The 22,858-nt window shown below is 39.5% G+C and overlaps 1 protein-coding gene across 4 annotated transcripts in view; it reads right to left on the bottom strand.

The window, feature by feature from the left end:
• Window positions 1–16,242, bottom strand: part of SCEL (sciellin) — a 116,981-nt gene extending 100,739 nt beyond the window's left edge. For all 4 annotated transcript variants that reach the window (XM_044285241.1, XM_044285242.1, XM_044285243.1 and 1 more), the window contains exon 1: window positions 16,147–16,242. The gene's annotated coding sequence lies outside the window, so the exon portion shown is untranslated. The remainder of the gene's footprint in view (window positions 1–16,146) is intronic.
• Window positions 16,243–22,858: the final 6,616 nt, after the last annotated feature.

Genomic DNA, 22,858 nt, shown 5'->3' with positions numbered 1-22,858 from the left:
GGGGTGAGGTCAAGAATTTGGCATAAGGGGGTGGCCGTTTAAATTTTTGCCTCCGGCAGCTCGAAGGCTATGTGCTTCCCTGCCCCTGTCCACAAGCTAAACTCTAGCACCAGGGCCCATGAGCCTTTAGCTACGCCCCTGCTCGGGGTGTTTAACATATAAAAGACACAGCCTTGTCAGACATGTTTATTCATAGCTGTCATTCTAACGTGTGCCTCTCCCATCTCCACACATTCAGTATTCTCTCCTTGAATAGAATTACTAAGCTCTTGCCCTTATAGTGAACCCAACATCTCGTGTAATTACTCTCAGAGTACTCCCATAATCCACCCCGTTTTGCGCAAGTTAGTATGGTAAATTAAAAGGCACTATGTCAGGATGAAAAAATATTTTTATGTATTAGATATTTACCAAACCCTGCAAGTATGCAATTATAATAGGATAAGTCTTTGGGGTTGTATAAGATTATATTATATAGTATGTACTGTCCTGTGAAAAAGTACAGTATGTGTCCCTATCCAGTTCGCCGTTCAGATTGCACATCAATGATCACTAAATGTACCTTCTGTTAAGGGGGTTGTCAAATTTAGAAAACCCATATTCATATATCTTATTAGGGACTTCTGAGGTAACAGAGGTGGTACTCTTTTCAGGGATGAGGTGTGCAGCTCCAGCCAATGACTGGCCTCAGCAGTCAAGTGTCCCAAAACAGCATGTGACCCGAAATTGATGTGCCATGTGGGCACAAGTCACCGCTGAGGCAGTCATAGGTTACCGCAGCGCATGTGACCCTGTCCATGCGGGAAGTTTACATGCAGGAAAGACAGTCCAGGACTCAAGGACCCAGAACTGAGTGTCAGGATGAAGTGAGTATACTCAGGACATGCTGGGTGGAAGGTTGGTTGATTTAGGATTTTTTAAAATGTGGACAACCCCTTTAACTTTCCCTGTGGTGGTCTAGACTACCTTCCCCTGATATGGATGATATGATATGGATATTTAGTATGTTGCAAATCTCCTATTTGTTACAAGAATCACAGAGCTGACTCCAAACATCAGAATGATAAAGAGCGCACGCTATCCAGGTGTTTACAGCATCCTGGCATCCAGAGCCGCTTTAAGGCATCCTGGATGTAACAACTTATCGTTTGGCTTTGTATTTCATATCTTTTATTCTTAAAGAACAGCATGCTACAAATGATACTTCTGTTCCTGGCATAGTGCTTATACACACATCCTGTTTGTGGTAATCCTCAGGCATTCCAATTAGAAATGCACCCCCTGTCTTGGCAAGGTACCATTCACATTCCTAATTTATTATGGACTGCCACTACAGGAAAATGTGATAATTAGTGTCTAAACCTGGCAGCTTCTGGTCAAACAAACTGCTCTACTGATCTACAAAAAGAAATCACTAGCACAACGGTTTCATTTTTCCTATCTTAATTAGCAATATTTAGTCTTGGGCTATTTGGCAATCATGGCCATGACACCTGACACACAACCAAAGACACACAACCAAAGATCCCTGTTTAGCTATGAAGCCACTGAACTGAAATGGATTACAATGTGATTCACACGTTGCCACAACCTCAGAATGAAAAAAATTCCAATACTGCTGATTTGTTTTACAAATCTAAAGTTATGGCAATTTGCAAGTCGTACTGTGACCCCAATCAGTTTAATGGCTGCACTGCTATTCTTGTCATTTCTAGAAGGAAGTGAGACAAATGCGGAGTGGACGCCGTAGGTCTTGTGGCTTGTGGACATAAATACAGACACCATCATGTGCAGGAGTCCTCAGTTCTTTGGGGCTTTATCATAGACCTCACCCAAATCTTATTTTTGACTTAATCAGTAAAAATTTCCATTGTACTTAAACTTCCATTGTACTCATCAACTTTATGCAGAGCTCACTGATGGCAGCATAAAATAGTGACAGAAATGCTGATTTCAGCAGTGTTCCACTCATGAGCTAAATGTAAGTGGTTGCTGAGAACCAGCATCATAATCATTACAGCCCAGGCCTTGAAAAGAGTCAAATCTACCTGAGAATCGTGGTTATTCATAAAAAAAAAAAAATCTCTCCCCGCCCATCTGCTGATGATTGGCAGCTCTTTGCTAGAGAGAAAGGGTGAACACTAGGTAGAAGACTGTAAGTCATCAGCAGGTGGCCAGGAGAGCAGGAATCCATAAATAACCAGGACTCTTCTCAGGTGGCCGGGACTCTTTTCCAGGCCCAGTCTGCAATGATTGTGATGTTGGTTCTTGGCAACCTCTTAGTTTTAACTTATAAATGACAGACCGCTGAAATCAACTCACCTGTCTCTACTTTTCTACTTTATTCTGCCGTTAGTATGGGCAGCATAAAGGTGACAGGTTCTTTTTAGTATAACCAACACCAAAATGACATATGCTTATTTTCTAAGCAAAACAGTTTTTATTGTTTGCATTAGGTTTAAGTATCCTCTAATGAGCAAATACAGTGGATATAAAAAGTCTACACACACCCCTGTTAAAATGTCAGGTTTCTGTGATGTAAAAAAATAAGACAAAGATAAATCATTTCAGAACTTTTTCCACCTTTAATGTGACCTATAAACTGTACAACTCAATTGAAAAATAAACTGAAATCTTTTAGGTAGAGGGAAGAAAAAATATAAAAATAAAATAATATGGTTGCATAAGTGTGCTCACCCTAAGCTAATACTTTGTTGAAGCACCTTTTGATTTTATTACAGCACTCAGTCTTTTTGGGTATGAGTCTATTTTTACTTGGCAAGATTTGCCCACTCTTTGCAAAAACGCTCCAAGTCTGTCAGATTGCGAGGGCTTCTCCTGTGCACAGCCCTCTTCAGATCACCCCACAGATTTTCAATAGGATTCAGGTCTGGGCTCTGGCTGGGCCATTCCAAAACTTTAATCTTCTTCTGGTGAAGCCATTCTTTTGTTGCTTTAGATGTATGCTTTGGGTCGTTGTCATGCTGAAAGATGAAGTTCCTCTTCATGTTCAGCTTTCTAGTAAAAGCCTGAAGGTTTTGTGCCAATATTGACTGGTATTTGGAACTGTTCATAATTCCCTCTAGCTTAACTAAGGCCCCAGTTCCAGCTGAAGAAAAACAGCCCCTTGGCATGATGCTGCCACCACCATGCTTCACTGTGGGTATGGTGTTCTTTTGGTGATGTGCAGTGTTGTTTTTGCGCCAAACATATCTTTTGGAATTAAGGCCAAAAAGTTCAACCTTGGTTTCATCAGACCATAACACCTTTTCCCACATGCTTTTGGGAGAATTCAGCTGTGTTTTTGCAAAATGTAGCCTGGCTTGGATGTTTTTCTTTGTAAGAAAAGGCTTTCGTCTTACCACTCTACCGCATAGCCCAGACATATCAAGAATATGGGAGATTGTTGTCACATGTACCACACAGCCAGTACTTGCCAGATATTCCTGCAGCTCTTTTAATGTTGCTGTAGGCCTCTTGGTAGCCTCCCAGACCAGTTTTCTTCTCGTCTTTTCATCAATTTTGGAGGGACGTCCAGTTCTTGGTAATGTCACTGTTGTGCCATATTTTCTCCAATTGATGATTACTGTCTTCACTGTGTTCCATGTTATATCTAATACCTTGGAAATTCTTTTGTACCCTTCTCCTGACTGATACCTTTTAACAATGAGATCCCACTGATGCGTTGTAAGCTCTCTGTGGACCATGGCTTTTGCTGTTGGATGCAACTAAGAAAATTTCAGGAAAAACCAACTAGAGCAGCTGAACTTTATTTGGGGTTAATCAGAGGCACTTTAAATGATGGCAGGTGTATGCTGACTCCTATTTAACATGATTTTGAATGTGATTGCTTAATTATGAACACAGCTACATCCCCAGTTATAAGAGGGTGTGCATACTTATGCAACCACATTATTAGTTTTTTTTTTTTGTTTTCTTCCCTCCACCTAAAAGATTTCAGTTTGTTTTTCAATTGAGTGGTACAGTTTATAGGTCACATTAAAAGGTGGAAAAAGTTCTGACATGATTTATCTTTGTCTCATTTTCTTACATCACAGAAACCTGACATTTTAACAGTAGACTTTTTATATCCACTGTATATAAACCTTGTTGCCTTGGTTAATAACATTACAGTTTTCTGGTCACGTTGAGACAAATACAAGGCAATTTACAGTACAATAAATGAGGATGGGGTTTTAAAATCGCATCCACCAAAACAAAAAAAAAATTCTGTGCAAAAATATGAGCATGCTACTGATTTCCAAATTTGCAACATGCTTATTATGTTGTGGAAAAGGTACGGATTTTGCCGATTCAACGCAACGCAACGCAACATCTATGGAAAAATCACTGCATGCGAATGTAGTCCAAAGTAGAACTCTACTTTTGAATAATATACAAATTCCAAATCTACATAATACATTGACTAAAAATTAAAATATTTCCTTGCATCGACCTCATATGTGTAAGGTATGAAAGGCCTCTTTCACATGTCCATGGAATTGATGACATCCATGAAAGAAATCTGCTTTTCATCCATGAAGATGTCTGTGAAGAGTCTGTTATTGGTCTGTGTCAGTTTTTTTTAGCCCTCATCTGTATTGTTTTCCAGTCAGTGGAAAAGCAAAGGATACATGTGATGACCGTGGAAAACACAGCACACATCCCTGATTTACTGACGTGTGAAAGAGTCCTAAAGGTTACTTCTTACTATCTTAAACTAAAACTTCTAAATTAGAATCAGTTTCAAGCCCACATTCTGGAGAATAACACACCACTAAAATAATATTAAGTTCAAGGCACACCCTACTATGGACACTAAGTGAATAAATACCCAGTACCTGTCATAGAGAAGTCCTAAAGTCCTTAAAGACATGTTCCAAACACTCTTAGTTATAGACCTTTTTGGGCATTGGCGTGCAGACTACAAGAGCTTAACAAGAACAGACCCAAAGCTAAGAGATTAATTTTGTGTTTTTTTTTATTTTATATGCTTGCTAGTCTACCTGCTACTTATCACTTGTACTAAATGTACAGTTGTGTTCAGAATAATGGCAAATGTGTTTTAAAAAGTGAATAAAGCTTAAAATCCTTCTAATAGCTTTTATTTCCATACACATAAATGCATTGGGAACACTACACATTTTATTCCAAATCAAAACATGAAGAAAAATATATAAAATTTGTGTTGTTTCTCTAAAAAAAATGAAGAAAAGTGAATATTAGGCGGTTCAAAAAAATAGCAGTGTTTATATTCTTCTTTACAAACTCAAACATTCACTATATAAACTGAAAAATGTTTGAAGATTTTGCTTTCCTTTGAATCACTTAACTAATATTTTGTTGTATAACCGCTGTTTCTGAGAACTGCTGTACATCTGTGTTGCATGGAGTCAATCAACTTCTGGCCTCTGTGAACAGGTATTGCAGCCCAGGATGATTGGACTACATTCCACAGTTCTTCTCTATTTCTTGGTTTTGCCTCAGAAACTGCATTTTTTATGTCACCCCACAAGTTTTCTATTGGATTAAGATCCGGGGATTGGGCTGACCACTCCATAACGTCAATCTTGTTGGCCTGGAACCAAGATGTTGCATGTTTACTCGTGTGTTTGGGGTCGTTGTCTTATTGGAACACCCATTTCAAGGGCATTTCCTCTTCAGCATAAGACAGCATTACCTCTTCAAGTATTCTGATGTATTCAAACTGATCCATGATCCCTGGTATGCGATAAATAGGCCCAACACTGTAGTATGAGAGAGAAACATCCCCCCATCATGATGCTTGCGCCACCATGCTTCACTGTCTTCACAGTGTACTGTGGCTTGAATTCAGTGTTTGGGGGTCGTCTGACAAACTGTCTCCGGCCACTAGACCCAAAAAGAACAATATTACTTTCATCAGTCCACAAAATGTCTCTTTAGGCCAGTCAATGTGTTCTTTGGCAAATTGTAACCTCTTCAGCACATGTCTTTTTTTCAACAATGGGACTTTGCGGGGGCTTCTTTCAGATAGCTTGGCTTCACATAGGCGTCTTCTAATTGTAACAGTACTCACAGGTAACTTTAGGCCTTTTTTTTATCTTCCTGGAGCTGATTGTTGGCTGAGTCCTTGCCATTTTGGCTATTCTTCTATCCATTTGAATGGTAGTTTTTCGCTTTCTTCTACGTCCTTCGGGTTTTGGTTGCCATTTTAAAGCATTTGCGATCATTTTAGCTGAGCAGCCTATCATTTTCTGCACTTCTTTATATGCTTTCCCCTCTCCAATCAACTTTTTAATCAAGGTACGCTGTTCTTCTCAACAATGTCTGAAACGACCCAATTTCCTCAGAATTTCAGAGAGAAATGCACTGTAACTAGCATGTACAACATTTGCTGCCTTCCTTCCTTAAATAAGGGCAATAATTGCCACCTGTTTTTCAAAGAATGAATGACCTCAGTCATTGAACTCCACACTGCTATTATTTTGAACATGCCTCTTTCAAATAAAGAATCAGCAGCATGCATGTCATGACTGTTGGGTCTATTGGATGCATATTACTCTACTACACCTGCTAGTAAATTATTTGCCATATAATTTCTACCAAAAACAGTGATTGATCAGGTTAGTGATGTCCGACTGCTATTATTTTGAACACAACTGTATATTCCTTTTAGCTCTTTCTTTCATTTTCTAACCTACTCAGAAAGGAAGCTGGAGTCTGATTAGCTGCTATAACCAAACGCTCCAATTTGTGTTCATCCAGGTTTTCATACACAGTCCCCTTTCCTACAAGATGTGTAGGGAAATTTCATGTTTGATTTTTCCAATTTTTTTTATAATTAGCATTGATTATTGTGTAATATGCAGAGAATAATAAAAAATTTTTTTTTAGAATGCAATAAACAAAACATTAGCATGCTCCCAAAAAAGATAAGGGGACATCTAGTATTGATATATGGAATTATCAGACAATTTTAGAAATGCAGATTCAGAATATTCAGTTCAGTATCATTTATAGTCTTATTCCACCCAAAACCTGAAAATACAGGCAGATACTGTAGATATGCAAATATCCCACTCCCCCGTCATACTCAAGAGTCCAGATGAGACAAGAAATATCCAGTTGTGCTCACATAGCTTATTCCAGAAGTCCATTGATGGGCTTATATTGTATTATGTATGCAATCTTTAAGGGTGGATTCACACATACTCTAGGTATTTTATGGTATTTTTAAGCACCATTGCTTTTGTTGCAAAAATACCAGCTACAGATGTTAGGGCTCTATCCCGCTTGCGTTCTTTTCTTCCGGCATAGAGTTCCGTCGTCGGGGCTCTATGCCGGAAGAATCCTGATCAGTTTTATCCTAATGCATTCTGAATGGAGTGAAATCCGTTCAGGATGCATCAGGATGTCTTCGGTTCCGGAACAGAACGTTTTTTGGCCGGAGAAAATACTGCAGCATGCTGCGCTTTTTGCTCCGGCCAAAAATCCTGAAGACTTGCCGCAAGGCCGGATCTGGAATTAATGCCCATTGAAAGGCATTGATCCAGATCCGGCCTTAAGCTAAACGTCGTTTCGGCGCATTGCCGGATCCGACGTTTAGCTTTTTCTGAATGGTTACCATGGCTGCCGGGACGTTAAAGTCCTGGCAGCCATGGTAAAGTGTAGTGGGGAGCGGGGAGCAGCATACTTACCATCCGTGCGGCTCCCGGGGCGCTCCAGAGTGGCGTCAGGGCGCCCCAAGCGCATGGATCACGTGATCACTTGGCACGTCATCCATGTGCATGGGGCGCTCTGACGTCATTCGGGAGCGCCCCGGGAGCCACACGGACTGTAAGTATACTGCTCCCCGCTCGTACTATGGCAACCAGGACTTTAATAGCGTCCTGGCCGCCATAGTAACACTGAAAGCATTATGAAGACGGATCCGTCTTCAAATGCTTTCAGTACACTTGCGTTTTTCCGGATCCGCCGTGTAATTCCGGTAAGTGGAGTACACGCCGGATCTGGACAACGCAAGTGTGAAAGAGGCCTTAGATGAAAGTCCACTGTAAATATGAAATACAGGACACACAAGTGTTTTTTTGCCCAATTCAAGATAAAGCTATATTTTTTTAGGCAGTTTTCCATCTCCTTCTCTATAGGGTAAAAAAAAGCCACAAAAAAATGCCCAAAAAGGCATGCAGTATGGATGCAGTGGTATAAAAAAGCTAGACAAAATTGGTGCGTGAAGGAGCCCTAAAGGAGTTTTCCTACACATGTCATCTGTCAACAGGATAGATGACAGATGTATGATCACTGATTGCACCACTGACACCACCACGTTCACCCAACCTATTCCTTGCACTTCATGACCACAGTGATATAGAATTTGAATGAAGCGCTGGTTGAGCATGTGCACTACCACTCCTTTCAGCACCTTTGACAGAGACAGCTGAGTACAGGGTTCAACTGTTTCTGTCAGCCCCATGGACTCTAAATGGAGTAGCTGTATGTATGCTCTACCAACACTTTATACAAATTCCTCCTCATAGTGGAGGAATAGGGTGGTAGTACTCAGGATCACCATTACAATGATCAGTGAGTATCCCAGAGGTGGACACCCCAGCAATGATTTCTTACCTAGCCTATGGAATATTAATAAATCATACCTGTTAGAAAATTCCTTTAACATGGAGAATGTTACAGCGTGTATTTTATTCTGACCAAGATCCACTGCATTTGAGGATAATTTCCATGTACCACCAAGGGTTATGTTCCAATCATTCAAAATGATTTGAAGAGTACAATAGCTTTGAAAGGGGTTGGCACATCTTGGACATTGATAGACTATTGCTAGGATATACCATCAATGTCAAGTAAGAGCGGGTCCCACACGGGCCCTGAAATGAAGGAGAGCTTACGCACAGAGTGCACTCCATTCATTGTTATCAGAGTTCCAAAAATAGGCAAGCAAGCGTGCTTGCCTTTTTTTCGGAAATCCCATACCAGTGAATAGAGAGTGCACCAATCAAGCAAGGCTACCTCTTCAAGCACTACTATGGAACCACTGGAAATAGCAGAGCCAGGGCTCAGCTATTTACAAAACTCCTATAGTGGTGAACGGAGGGTTTCTGCACATGCGTGGCTACTCTCTGTTCCCTTCAGCGGCCCCATTATGGAGCTAGGAGTGGATGTCAGAAGTGGGAACTGCACTTATGTGACATTGATGGCATATCCTAGCGATATGCCATCAATGTCCCAGATGGGCCAACCCCTTTAAGTTATTTGAGTTATCTGATGCTATTAGAGTTTTGTATGTGCTGTTTCTGAGGATCATCTGACATCTTGTCGCCTTCCTTCTTGGGATCTCTAAGCTTTTCTCTATGAGATGTTTCCATTGACGACATTTTGTTGCAAAGGAAAATGGCACTCAATCTAATCCACCAATGATCAAGCATTTGTAGCGTATTTTATTGATGTAATGGAAAAAAAAAACTTTCAGCCTCAAAACTGAAACTAAATCACTTACCAAATAAATACCCCCAAACAGTTGTTGATGTAGTCGTTTATGACACATTAATACTATGTCATAGAAAGACACTCATTTCATTCTATATAAAAAGGTGGAATGAAAATGTGCACAAGTCTCATACAAAATGGTAGCATATAAAAGGCTTTAGTTCCTAAATATCTGTTAAGATAAAAATCTTTGGCGGCATGAACTAGTGCTCTAATTGGCAAGAATAACAGATATCTAACAAGTTCTATTTCTGAATTCAGTTTGTACAGCTAGGCATTTTACTTTGCTAAAATAATGGGTGTGTGAAATAGTTTGTCTCTGTTTAAAGAGACAATCCAAACTGTTGAGTCAAGTTTCCAGTTATACTAGAGCGGTGCTCTTTGTAGCATTTCACGATGGACTAGTTACATGTAATTGAATGGAACATATTGGTGGGCAGGGAGATGACCTTTTCATTGTGCAATTCCTGAATAATAAAATAGCTAAGATATTTTCAGGAACACATTTTAAACCATACTTGTTTCTATGTAAATCCCAACATAAATAATAATGATAGATGTGCTACAAATATTAATTATAAAGGGGGTTTCTCATTTTAAAAAAAACTGATTTTAAAAGCCTGATTAAAGCAAGTGGCTGTTAAAGAAGGGGTCTAACAGCGATTGGCTCAGGTCTGACAAACCTGGTCCATTCATGTTTTACATGGAAGGCCATTCTTTTGAATAGGCCACATGTAATTCTACATTTGTGTGGATTATCACCAGGATGTCTGAAGTGGTCACTAACTTTTCACACACCTTTGCATAAATAAATAATAGAAGTAGCCATATGAAACTTTGTAATATATCTTATCAGTGAGAAATGTCTAGTTCTCATGTTATCAGCTGTCTCCCCCCCCCCCCACCCCTGATTAGTGAATGCTTTTCACTTTAAACTTTCTCCTGAAACAATCCAGGGCGGAGCAGATCACTGAAGATCAGATGACACATGTCAATATAAGTCTATTTGGGTGGGAGGGGATGAGTAGCAACTCAAAGACAGGCACAGCAACTGAGACTGCATAGACAGTTTCTGTCTAAGTCCAAGTGTTTTATTAACATCAGTATAGGTCAGTACTTCTTTGTAATATCCTTCATGATCCTGAGCAGCTTCCCAGTGAGTAAGAGAAAAGTTAGTATGCAGATTCTTCTCTACTTTCTGTGTGCAGGGAATGGGAGCTAGTCTCCACTCAACAGATTTGGAAGAACGGCAAGCTAAATATATAGCATACACCTAAAAAAAATGTTAAAAAAATGCTACTGATGGCCAGAAATTGTGTTATTTCTCATGTACACACACATTGTACTATTGATTAATGCAAAGTTTGTTGAAAGGTTAGGTACATAAACTTTAAGTTTAAAGACTGATTGTCAAGATGATTAATCTCATTAACTATTCCAAAATGTTGTCTTTAAAATAGCAATCATACACTATGGAGATCAGTGTTGACCATGAATTATGATATTCAAGATATTGTATTTCACGCAACCTATTTTACCCTGGTCTAGAGAAGAAATAATCTAAATGTAACCATCTAGTATAACCTAACTGTCATCTCTCCAAGAAAAATTCAATGACCTGGTGGAAATGCTAAATTTGAGTTTTGTTGGTCAACTGGCGAAGCTACAAGACATATTTTTCCTGAAGAGCTTATACATATAAACCTAAAGCCCAGGCATACAAGAAGGAGGATTGTGAAAGCTTTAGTTACTGTAGTTTGTAATTGTGTTACCAGATTTAAAGGGAACCTGTCACCCAAAAATCGCCTATTAAGCTGTTTACAGTACCTTATAGTGCTGTATAGTCGTTTCCTGATGCACTTTTTGTTAGTTTTGCAGCATGTATGCTCAGTCAGAAATCGATGTTATATTCAGCTGCTGCCCCGTGCTTCAAGTCAGGCTTGAAGTCACGGGGGCAGCGGCCTCGGCGTCTTACATGGCCCTCTCCCCGCCCCCTGCCTCTGTGACTGACAGCCGAAATCCGATTCCGGGACCGCGCTCAACGGCCGCATGCGCAGTAAAGGGCGGCCGCGTTTGATACAGGATGTCGGGCGCATGCGCAGTGCGGCGAAAGTAAGACGGAGCGTAGTACGCGCGGCAGCCGGGACCGCGCTCCTGCCTCCCTTTACTGCGCATGCGGCCGTTGAGCGCGGTCCCGGAATCGGATTTCGGCTGTCAGTCACAGAGGCAGGGGGCGGGGAGAGGGCCATGTAAGACGCCGAGGCCGCTGCCCCCGTGACTTCAAGCCTGACTTGAAGCACGGGGCAGCAGCTGAATATAACATCGATTTCTGACTGAGCATACATGCTGCAAAACTAACAAAAAGTGCATCAGGAAACGACTATACAGCACTATAAGGTACTGTAAACAGCTTAATAGGCGATTTTTGGGTGACAGGTTCCCTTTAAACATAATATGTCTAGAGGTATCCATTCACTTGATATTTTCCTATCCAGTGAACACTGCTTACTGACTTTTTGTTTTTGTTTTTTGTAATTACTGGAACGTTCTGTACAACTTCATTGTTTTCATCCACCTGTGTTGTATACCTCAATCAGTATTGTAATACAATAGTAGCATCTCAAAAAGCTGTAGATTACTCTTCAAGATGCTATAGATATCCATATATGCTTTGAGATCTTTATTTGGCTGCTTCTAACTAGTGTTGAGCGCGAATATTCGAATATCAAATTTTTTTCGCGAATATCGGCACTTCGCTAATTCGCGAATATTTCGAATATAGTGATATTCTTTTTTTTTTTTTTTTATATTTTTTTCTTTCCCACTTCACTAAAGTTGTTCTTACCTGTCCTTTGGATTCCTGGCTTCCTGGCTGCTCCTGTCAGTGCCCGTTGCTGCTTCTGCCGACTTGCGTGCTCATGGAGCGTCCCCATCACCATGGGAACGTCTCCATATACTAGAATGTACTGTCGGATTTGAGAATTACGTTGAAATCGCAATTCGATTATTTCAAGTTATAATAATCGAATTTCGATTTTAACTTAAAGGCTACTCTCCTATTGAAATAGCAATGCGATTATTTCAAGTTATAATAATCGAATTTCGATTTTAACTTAGCACTGCTATATTCCATATTCGTTAATTCTAGCCTAATATGGAATATAGCAGTGCTAAGTTAAAATCGAAATTCGATTATTATAACTTGAATTAATCGAATTGCGATTTCAACTTGGACCTGGTTTACTATGGTTGGCTTGGTAGAATTAGCGAATATGACGAATATATTCGTTATATTCCACAAAACGAATATGGCGAATGTATTCGTTATATTCCACAAAACAAAGATAACGAAATATTCTCCATCTTCGTTTTAGCTACCTATTCATCAACTTCGCTAATTCTAGCAATCATATAGGAAAGTTTACTATAGAGACAGCTAAGTTTAATTCGCTATGCGATTATATTACTTTGCTTTTTTTTTATAAATAGAATAATTATAATAATTATCAGGTATTATAATTATTCCATTTGTTTTTTTTTTAAAAAGCAGTCATATAATCGCATAGCGAATTAAACTTAGCTGTCTCTATAGTAAACTTTCCTATATGATTGCTAGAATTAGCGAAGTTGATGAATAGGTAGCTAAAACGAAGATGGAGAATATTTCGTTATCTTCGTTTTGTGGAATATAACGAATACATTCGCCATATTCGTTTTGTGGAATATAACGAATATATTCGTCATATTCGCTAATTCTACCAAGCCAACCATAGTAAACCAGGTCCAAGTTGAAATCGCAATTCGATTAATTCAAGTTATAATAATCGAATTTCGATTTTAACTTAGCACTGCTATATTCCATATTAGGCTAGAATTAACGAATATGGAATATAGCAGTGCTAAGTTAAAATCGAAATTCGATTATTATAACTTGAAATAATCGCATTGCTATTTCAATATGAGAGTAGCCTTTAAGTTAAAATCGAAATTCGATTATTTAAATCGCATATTAATCGCGATAACAAGAATAATGACGAATATTCGATTTCGACGAATATTCTATCGAATATTCGCGAATTTCGTCGAAATCGAATATGGCACCTGCCGCTCATCACTACTTCTAACCTTAATTCAGAAAAATACATTCAAAAGTGATATATTTTATAAATGGATGGGCCAGCCCATAAGTCTAAAAATACCATAGGAATCCATAAAATCTCAGATAATTCCGAGACATTTGCACCTTCAATAGAACAGAGCTAACATTCAACACCAGATTTCTCCACTGTGTTCAAACTAATGTGCACTTAAAATGTAATCTGAAGATCAGTAAATTGCTTGTTGACATGCCTATCTCTCAACACCCAGCAGTTTGACACCTACTGTACCACGTGAGAATTCCCTTTTCTGATAATTATGTAGCACCAGTCTTGTATACACGCACATCTGTAACCAAGGGCCTAGCTAAAAGCTCATGGGCCCTGGTGCAAGAGTTCAGCTGGGGCTCCACTTCCATTTGTGGCCAGGGGCAGGGAAGCACATTGACTTTGTGCTGCCTGAGGCAAAAATTGAAACGGCACCCCCTTCCTATACCAAATTCTTGACTTAACCCCTTCCCTCCAGCCAGAGGTATAACTTGACCAGCATGCACTTTCTATAATACCAGTCTTCTTATGTGACACAAGGTTTTTTGGGCCCAGTAGCGACTGCTACCTCTGCCCCCCCCCCCCCTTCCTATAGCTACGCTCCTGTCTGTAATGGTTCTCTTTAAGGCTCGCAATCTAATATTTTCTATAAAGGTATACACATGCATACCATTTATTAGAAAGCTAGTTTGCATGCCAGTATTGTTTTTTAGAGTATGGGTGCAAACTATATCTGAAAGATATGCTCATAAACTGCAATGCAAACGTTGACCTGGTCACCCTCTGAAAATACAACACAAAAAAAAGCTATAAATGAGGGTTATTTTTGGTTTTAATTTAATTGAATAAATGGCTCACTTGAATTAGTCATGGCCAATACAATATGTGTGATGGATTATGAGAACATTGCCAACTTGTTAAAATTCAGAAGTAACATTGCACCCACTGTGTGCAAGAGAATAGAGACATTGTGAATATGCCGAGATATTGTTATTATTGCAATAATTTTCCCTTCCCATACATATTGCCATTACATCTATAAAATCCACATGTTGTACTTTACGAGTTAAGCAGCCAATAAATGGTGAGATATATAATTTCCATAAGTCATGTCTTTTTTTTTAAATGTTCTTAAGAGTGAAATGCTGCTGAGCATGTAATTACAGTACAAACACTTCTAATAAAACGTGTCTATATAACTCTAATGTGACTATTTAACAACAGATCAACCCAGTGGGAGCACAGCTTCAGTCCTCTTGTACTGGCATGCCCCCAATAAGCCTTGACGCCGCTGCCATGTCTAGCTGGGTATGCTAAACCAAACCTTTCATTGTAGATGGATTTTATGATGCTATACACCACCCACAGCAGAGCTCTTGGTAACAGTTTAAAAAACCTAGTTTACACATCCCAGTCATTGTCTTCACTAGACGGCTACCATAAGAATGAATGGACGTATTATTACCAATGCAGTAACTAGCAGCCTACTAATAGCACATCAGAAGCAGTAATTATAAGCCTGCCCGTCTGGTAAGTCTAGCTCATCCTCTGCCTCCCACCTAGTCTGACAAATTTGACAATTCAAAATCACTAGGCAAACAAAGTACAGATATTTCTAAAATGTAATCCCTGGCTATTCATAACCATGAAAAGTAACTGAACTAGTTTGTCCAGGTTAGGGTGGGTAAGCCTGTCTTTTTATAAGTGGCCTGTATGCAGCGAAGGGGAGAACACCAATTGTATTGCGTCATTTAACACATTCCCAAGAGAGATGTCATTTGTGCAAAATGATAGCATCTATCATAAACTTACATATAATTGGGGTCATTTATGAAACTGGTATAAAGTACAACTGGCTTAGTTGTCCATAGCAACCAATCAGATTCCACCTTTCTTTTTCCAAAGGAGCTGTCAAACATGAAAGGTGGACTCTGATTGGTTGCTATGGGCAACTAAGCCAGTTCTAATTTACACCAGTTTGATAAATGACCCCAAATGTGTTCATACATAAAGAAGTGTTTTATAGTTTACTAGCAGTAAAATATACTCAAGGAAAAACTGCCCCATCTGAAAATGCATTCAGCGATGTTTGCAATGAAGAGATCTAATGTTATATATATTCGATCCGTATGCATCCGGGATGCCAAGTATATCTTACAAAGCACAGAAGTAGCCAAAAGGACTAGTGCGAGTCGAAGAATATTCATGAGTAAGATATAATTATGAGATGATAAAAGAATAGGAAGAGTATGCATAGGAATAATTCTCTAAACCGTGCTTTTATCAGTAAAATAAATCACATATATAACATTGCATTTGCTCGTGGAGGCCGTGTTGCTGTTCCTGTCTATGTAATTGACATGTTATTGAAGACATTACAGAACCTAAATGATGGCTACACGTAAAATTAATATAACACACAAGATACGCATACATTAATCGGACACAGCAAAACGATATAAAATGAAGTTCTATATACATAAATTAAACAATGTACGGTATATATACTACTCACTCTGCAGTGTTCTGACCAAGTAGTCACCTGCTGTGTCGGTATAGACTGAAGGAGAGATATATCCGTATGACTTCTACCTCACAGATTGTGACTCACTCTTCTGGTAGGCGGGGTGTGGAATGGGTGTCACCTGCAAATTCCTTCCACCTGTAAAGTCTGTGTGTTTGTGAGTCAAAGCACTTTCACATTTTTGTCATAACTAGAGTAAATCAGTACTAGGCCAGGGGCAGCACCCTCTGGAATGCCTTGTGTTTTAAGATGACACAGTCGCTGTGGTAATAATACCACTTTTAATTTGTATGCTAAAATTGCATGGACACATAACTAGTTCACATTGACAGTGCCGGAGGGTAGACACTGAAGAACCTGGAGATGCTGCTTATGTTACACGCTTTAGGGCTGAAAAATACTAAAAAAATTTAACCCTGATTCAGAAAATGGCAACAGATGTACCAAGAAGACCAGGAGTGGACATAGACAGCTGAGGACCCCTATCCCAGAACGTTATATGGGCCCCTATTATCCAATTGCTCTTATGCAGGATACCATATGGAACCTGTATGTCTCCATGCCCAACCGTATCTCATCTTATCCAGGCTAGAGGAGGCCTAACAGGGTACTAGTAATACATTTATAAAATTAGCCTTTCGCTCTAATATTGTAATCACTTACATATATCATCATTACCCTCACACCGAAAGTTTCATTCCATTTCAACAATTCCTTCTTCGTGCATTACTTGGTTCATTATGTTTGTCAGTATAAGGCCTCATGCACACGACCAATCTGTTTTTTGCGGCCCGGATCCGCTAAATAAAAATCCATTTCACTTAGGCCTCAAATGAGCGTTATGGCTCCCTACAACTTCTAAACTGTATGGAGGAATAATATAGAACCTACAAATCTATGAGGCCTCACTGTATATCCATATACAATACCTCTGATTGTATACAAAGCATTGCTTCTAGGGGATAATTTCTCTGTAGTGCAGAGCCACGCGGAGGTACCCTACAGTGGCACATAGAGTGTTCATAGCTCTTCTGTGTGGCCCTTTTACACAGGCAGAATGATTAGAAATTATTGAGAATAAACTATTAATTCCTGATAACTGCCTATCATTGAGAAAAGGGGAGAGCTGCATTTACACATCCCTCTGTACAGTATAGGTACTAGTGATCATTACTGTAAGTGTTCATCCCTATATCCCTATAAGTATTCATTGTTTGCCAGCAGCACATTCCACTTTACACAGGACTATCAGCTGCACCAAAAACAATTAGTTTTTATTTGCCACAGTAAAGATGTAATCACCCCATGGAACACAAACTTACATGATGTAATTACTGAAAACAAACCTTCACACCAAAGCATAACGACAATAATTGCCCCAATGCTTGGTCTGTGTGACAAGGGGCCAGATTTATCATTAGCTCAAGTCAAAATAATGGCGTGAAAAAGTCGTAATTTTTTGCGCAATCGCTAAAACTGCGCAAAAATTTGCTACTTTTATTGGCTCTGCGCTATGCTCGCCAGTTTTCTGAAAGTGGGCGTGTTTTATTATGTATGATTTACTATTGCGACAATTTAAAAGTCACAAAAAATTGTGCAATTTCACTCCAGTGAGGACCATGCTTATCTTATGCGACTTTTTAATAGAACATGGTACTTTTTCGTAAAGACGTGCAACTTTTGTAAAGCCGCTTACTGAAGGATAAACTGCTACCGTCAAACCACATTTATCACAGTATTAAAGGACCATTAATAAATCTGACTTAGCCAAAAGTGACTTTGGACACATGTAAAAGTGGAGTAAGACGTAAGTGTAATGATAAATCTGGCCCAAGGCCTTTACTTTGTAAAATATCCTGCCTTATATGCATCTAATTTCAAGCTTTTGATACTAATGCCAGAGGGTTTTGAAAGATTGTGCTAGTGTTGTCAACAGCTAACATGTGGCATCATCAACAATAGATACGCCTTAGGGCCTTTTTATACTGGCCAAGAATCAAGCCAATTATTGAGAACGTCTGTGATGTACAAATGCTCACTCCCGATAATGTTTCACAATTAAAGGGGTTCTGAGATTTTAATACCGATGACCGATCCTCAGGATAGGTCATCAGTGTATGATCGGTGGGGGTCTGGCAAACGGGACTCCGACCGATCAGCTGTTTCAGAAGGCACTGACGCACCTGTAAGTTCTGTGGCCTTCTCACAGCTTTCCTTAGGTCAGTGACAACATGGTCAACTGTCATGTGGTCTAGGCGCAGCTCAGCCCCACAAAAGTGAATGGGGCTGAGCGCTATACAATGTACTGCACTGTGCTTGGTAGGCTGCGAGAAGGCCAAAGAGCTTACAGGAGTGCCGGTGACTTCTCAAACAGCTGATTGGTGGGGGATCAGCTCATCAGTATTAAAATCTCAGAAAAGCCCTTTAATTGTTAAACGTTATCAGGGATAGGGCATCAGTATTAAAATCTTGGACAACCCTGTACTACACTAAGGTGCTCTACTCTTGCTGATGTCTCTATTACTTACAGTGCTAGTTCCTGACCTTGTCTTCTTAACTGCCACCATTCCTGACCATCTGCCTGTGTACCATAATGAAAAAACTCAGCCTTTTCTGACCTCGGATTGTTTGACTATACTATCTGTTTTCTTCTTTGTTACATTTATTTGACTCCTGCTGGTAACAAAGACTAATCTGGTGACGAAGTGAACCTGAGGTTCTCAGTGGTGAAGTCCAGATTCCTGTACAGGGGTTAAAACCAGAGGTTGCCTCAGATTCGGTTCCACAGATTAAGGGTCCATTCACACATCCATAAGTGTTCTGTGGATCCGCATATTGCGGATCCGTAAAACACGGACACTGGCAATGTGCATTCTGCAATTTGCGGACTGCACATCCCCGACACTATAATAGAAAATTGCGGACAAGAATAGGACATGTTCTATTTTTTTAGGAAACGGAAGCACGGATGCGGAAGTGCAGATCTGCAAATGCGGATACGGACAGCACATTCCGGCCACATTGAAAATAAATGGGTCTGCACCCGTTCCACAAAATTGCAGAACAGATGTGGATCCATTTTGCGGATGTGTAAATGGACCCTAACACTAAAACAAATCCATTGCAACCCAGAAATTCCACCTATGCCCAATAGTTTGCTACTCCTTTATCAGCATCTCCATGTTATGATGGCAACTGTAAGGCCTCTTTCACATGGGCGTCACGGATTTGGGCCGGATAAGAGCCGGGTGCGTCACGGGAAAATGTGTGATTTTTCTGCGCGAGTGCAAAACATTTAAATGCGTTTTGCACGTGCGTGAGAAAAATTGGCATGTTTGGTACCCAAACCCGAACCTCTTCACAGAAGTTCGGGTTTGGGTTAGGTGTTGTGTAGATTTTATTATTTTCCCTTATAACATGGTTATAAGGGAAAATAATAGCATTCTTAATACAGAATGCTAAGTAAAATAGTGATGGAGGGGTTAAAAAATAAAATAAAAATTTAACTCACCTTAATCCACTTTTTCGCACACAACAGCTTCTCTTCTTTCTTCTTCTTTGAGGAAAAGGACCTGTGGTGAAATCACTGCGCAAATCACATGGTCCGTCACATGATCCATCACCATGGTGATGGATCATGTGACGACCATATGATGAGCGCAGTGATGTTTGAAAGTATTTTTACTTTGCAGCATTTTCTCACACCTACCTAAAACTTTTGACAGTACTGTATTATCCCCCTGTTGTCCCTTTTTTGGGGCAGAATTACCCAGTCATGCCTCACCTGCACTTATTTTTTAAGACATTTAAAGGATTTTTTGAAAAACCAACTGAACCTTCTCGGTAGCTTCTTGTTTGCTTCAGTTATGCCAGGGAACCTCTACTCTGGGCCAATATACCAGTTTCGAACCCTAACTTCTGAGATCAGCTGGAACAACGAAGCACTAGTAGCGACATTCTTAGAAGTTGTTTTATGTTATTAAAGATGAGTTAGCTGGCTGTGACCTTCCTTCCTCTTTCGGTGAACGCATTTCTCTCTCAAATCAGTTTGATATTAGGTTGTAAGAGAGAGACTGGTTAAGTCCGCTAGATAACTAAGTAGTACTCGCTTTTCAGATACTGCTGTAAACTTTAGTATCTTTTACGCATGAGAAACCCATGCTGGTAGAAAGGGTCAAGCTTACCAATCAGCCTTGACACAGGTGTAATAACAATCCAAGCTTCTATTGAGATGACAGGGGCCATTTTTGGAAAAACTGTCCTTTGAGACAGAAAACTCAATGGCATAGGACAAGTAAGAGAGGCTACCCTAAGTAAAGGTCCTAGTACAAGCCTTAGTAGATTTGTGATCTGCTGGAAACTTCATACACCAATCCTTCATTCCCATTATCAAGTTCATAAGGAGAAACTGCTCTCTATTGCAGGTATCAATAGGGAAGTCTTCCCTGAAGTCATCCACCAGGTCAACAATTCCTTAAAGGGGTTATCCCATGAAAAATATTCTACAACTTTCAAATCAGGACCTGGCTCTAAATACTTTTGTAACTGCGTGTAATTAAAAATGTATTATAGCTGCTGAGTTATTCAATGAAATCTATCTGTACAACACAACCTGCTGTTTGCTCTTCGTCTAACTGCTCTGTTCACTGTTTTCAAATGTTTCTCTTCTCACTGAGACAGATGCACATGCTCAGTTCATTCCTTCAACTGCAGAAGAAAGGACATAGCCCTGAGAAAAGACACGTCCCCTAAACTGACAGCTTGAAACAAATCTAGCAGAATAATTGGAGCAATGAATGGGGAGATCTTCTGGATCCATGTGAGGTACAGGGCTGGTTATAGTTGTGTTAGAAAGAGGTTGTCATGTACTAGATTATGTATGATTTTAATTTTCACATTACTCATGGGATAACCCCATTAACTAGGCAGTAGAGGCACTCCGTCAAGAGTAAATTTCCTTTTGTGTCTTGCAGTAGTTGATCAGCCTCCTCTTCTTTGGACTTTCATGGATTCAGAATAATTTACGTGTCATACAATAGAATTCTGGGTACAGTGGAGATTCCTGCCACTCTTATCTGCCTATTTTTTATCATCCCCCAACCCGGTTCCCAGAATCATATTTTAATGGTCTTTCTAATCCTTATGCTGAATAAGTGAATGTCTTCAGCAAACAATGGAGAGAAACTTTACATCTACATAGGCCTTAAGATTGTGCCATACACTTGACTCTGGATCTACTTCTTGCAAGGTTAGGGTCAACCTCTTGCATTTCACTTAGACAAAAGCTTTGTCCCAGTACATTAATGAGATTCTTAAAAGGGGATGTATATGCATAGCTGCAGCAGGTTTCTTATTCTTAGAGAAAAATTATGGTAATTTGCACCCCTATAATCAACTACTATGTCCTAAACAGTTAAAAACAAATACCCATTGCCTATGACTTCTGAGGATTTTCTCTAGACTAAAGCTTAAAGGGGCGTACAATTTAATTTGAATCTGTGAGGGTGAAGAATGGAAGACAGCTTTTAATTCCCAAGGTGGCAACTTTAAGTACCTGGTGATGCCCTTTGATTAGACCAACACCCTAGAGACCCCTTTCAAGAATGACATCTTTCCAACTCTCCTGTAGATCTGCCTGGTAGTAGACTTGGATGGGATCCTCATAATTATCTCTTGATTCGAAATCTCATCAAATGCATGCTGCATCATCTATAGCATCAACAAGAGCACTGTATATGCTTATCTGGAGAAATGTCTCTAACAACTTTTGCTTGGCCTTCCTGGGATATATAAACTCTAACAAAGGCTTACACATGGATTATTCTGTCTTCATACATGTTCACACGGTGTGCAGTCTGACATTCAGCATAAACCATTCCTGTCTTCCAAATAAGAGGACTGTTCTTTGTAGTCAAACTTGTTTATTGGTAAAACAGGATTGTTGATTGGTTGGCAAAACAGGATTGTTTGGTAAAACTACATGAATACAAATAGCATGTATAAGTATAAAGTATAGATAGCATGTACTGTAACATTTGCATAACACTGAAGCACAAGGTAAAATGGCTGAGTAACATAGGACTACATGCCTAACTAACAGTAGTAAAAACTCCCTGAGTAACAATTACAACTAAATGAACAGCTCTGGGAGTAATGACTGGGATATAACAATACCAGGGTTCTCTCTATATAGGAAAGACAGAGAAGGCAAGAAAGGGGGAGGAGTGGCCCTGTATGTGAAAGATAGCATAAAATCAAATTTAAAACAAGTTAGCGAGACCAATTTAGAGTCAGTTTGGGTTACGTTGGAGCTTGATAATCATAAGGTAACTCGTGTAGGTGTGATATATAGACCACCTGGCCAAGTCAAATAATTAGATGATCTACTAGTTGAGGAAGTAGCTAAAATCACATTGAAAGGGGAAGTTATCATTATGGGAAACTTTATAAAAACTGACTTTTCTAAACTTAGATTAGTGGTATTCGAATCCTATCAGATTGGAACAGTTTCAGGGAGAAACAGGAGAAATGGGGCTACTTAAAAGTGGCACTATTAAAGGCAACAGATAATTGCATTAGGCTTCTCAGTAAAAGCAAAAAAAGGGAAGAGACCACTGTGGTACTCAGCAGAAGTGACCAAAATCATTAAAAACAAAAAGATAACATTTAGTAATTCTAAAATTAAAAAAAAGAGGATGACAGG

Source organism: Bufo gargarizans, chromosome 3 (assembly GCF_014858855.1).
Source record: "Bufo gargarizans isolate SCDJY-AF-19 chromosome 3, ASM1485885v1, whole genome shotgun sequence".
NCBI lineage: Eukaryota > Metazoa > Chordata > Amphibia > Anura > Bufonidae > Bufo > Bufo gargarizans.
Note: the sequence above shows the minus strand (reverse complement) of the source record. Positions and strands in the feature narration are given on the sequence as shown.